The sequence below is a fragment of the Etheostoma cragini genome, unplaced genomic scaffold (genome assembly GCF_013103735.1).
Source record: "Etheostoma cragini isolate CJK2018 unplaced genomic scaffold, CSU_Ecrag_1.0 ScbMSFa_2638, whole genome shotgun sequence".
NCBI lineage: Eukaryota > Metazoa > Chordata > Actinopteri > Perciformes > Percidae > Etheostoma > Etheostoma cragini.
The window spans coordinates 31,862-34,032 of NW_023266821.1; the positions used below are offsets into that span (position 1 = coordinate 31,862).

The 2,171-nt window shown below is 40.1% G+C and overlaps 1 non-coding gene across 1 annotated transcript; it reads right to left on the reverse strand.

The window, feature by feature from the left end:
- Positions 1–1,143: 1,143 nt before the first annotated feature.
- trnaq-cug lies at positions 1,144–1,215 on the reverse strand. Its single transcript has one exon. It is a non-coding gene; the product is annotated as a tRNA-Gln (tRNA).
- Between the last annotated feature and the right edge of the window lie 956 nt (positions 1,216–2,171).

A 2,171-nucleotide genomic window follows, 5' to 3' on the forward strand; every position in this document is an offset into this window, starting at 1 on the left:
CAATGATCCAGACTGTTGGATGGAAAAACGCATTGTAATAGCAAGAAAAGTAGAATATTTTAAGCTATAGAGATAAAGAATAAATGAACAGCACTCTTAATTACACACTATTTGAAAATTCATTGGCTTAGTTGTACAAAAGTCTGGTAAAAGTTTAATGCTGTACAATAAATAGCATAAGAAAATGAACTATTACTATTGCTTACTTCTGGGGCATTTGGGTGGTGAACATGCCATCGTGGCTCACAGCACTCTTATTTCTGAAAGAATGAAGGAATCATCAATTTCCATTTGAGACCCTCATAGTTAAATATCTATGCACACTAGCATGTAGCTGTACTTCATTAATTATCTAGGAGAATACACATGAATAAACAACAGTCCATTGTTCTTTATCGTTAGTGTAACTGTAACTTAGTTAAATGATCTTATTTCTGCTAACATTAGCTCTTAACAGCATGTCAAGGTTAAATGCCCCAAGTATAGACTGACAGGGCAAACCGTAGCACATTACCGGATCATTATGGTTATTACAGCTAGCCGAACGTTCTAAGAAACTTGGTTATACATTTGCTAATAGCGTTACATAATGACAAGCATTGACAATCGCCGTTTTTCATTTCGCTGACACTACGTTTAAACTCCGAGAAGTAAACTTCGATTTGCAGAAAATTAACGTTAGCATGTTTTACCATAATTAGCTAATTGGCAAGCTAACGTTACAGACAATTTACATGGTTACTTCAGAGACATTTACTTTGCAATGTGACTCTTATATAACCATAGACTATATGGGACAAAGACCCTTATACTTAAAACCTAGTGAAGCTAAATCTTACCTTGAATTATTCAGCAGCAGTTGCATCCACATTGGCAGTGAAAGTTGTTAGCTAACGTAAGGTAGAGCAGCGTTGCTAACTCTCAGCTAATGTAAGTCAGATCCCGCCCATAGACTGAATATCCCGCCCACCGGTCGGTGGCTCCGCTCTCACTCCGCCCTCTCCTCTAAAATCGTCACATCCGCAACCATGATGGCTGCGCCCATAAACGCAAACTCGACGACTCATTTCTGATCCCCACAAACCGATGGGTGACGTCACACATGCTCTGTCCATTTATTTTAACGGTCTATGGGCTAAAAACAGGTTCCACTGAGATTTGACCTCAGATCGCTGGATTCAGAGTCCAGAGTGCTAACCATTACACCATGGAACCTTTAGACATTGCAAGGGTTTGCTAGGCAGTTTCTTTTATAATATACACATGTGTGCTATTAAAGGGACACAGCAATCACAACAAAGATGAAAAAGCAACAATTATTGGCCAACTTAAGTCCTTTGGCCAGACGTAATACGGCTAAGAAGCAGCACTTTTCAGAGGTGGAGATTGAAACCCTGACATCTCAGTTTAATTTGCAGTAAAGTATACACCTACATGTAGCTGTACCCATATTTAAATAAACACACGGTAGCAAAGTTTATGCAGTGTTTTTTAGTTTTACTTGCGCTTTTTTCGTGAGTCAGAGCCAGGCAACAGCTGTGAAAGAGAGCCCGTGTGTCCTCTGCAGCCCCCCCGTGCTTGACCACCACCTCGACCCTGTTTCCTGACAGCAGATTGAGGGCTGGAAAAACAAGTCGACACATGCCGGTCAATGGCAGAAAGAAATTGTTCACTTGTGGGTTAACAACACTTTAAAAGCCAAAAGAAAACCTGAAGAATAAATAAAAATGTTGTACCTCGTCATGTTTCCTTTATTGATCACTGGGAGAAAAAGAACATAAGGACTAATTTTAATTTTAAGGTATTTTTATCTGGTTATCAGCACAACCCCAAAAAACCATAAAGCAAATGCTTGTGGCTTAAAAATCGAGCTCCCGCTCATGAAACCTCAGACAGGCGCAGTCTTTGTGGGGCAACTCCGTCTACATCTACATTTCCGCATGAGTCAGCTTCCCCAATTTCTGAGTAACAAGAAAATAGCCTGATAAGCATACATGTGCAGCACAACCTCAAAAAGCCGATTATGCAAATGCTTGTGGTTTAAAGATCGATTATCGATCATAAAACATCTGAGAAGCGCAGTCTCTGTGGCGATATACACTCACCGGCCACTTTATTAGGTACACCTGTCCAACTGCTTGTTAACACTTAATTTCTAAGCAGCCAATCAC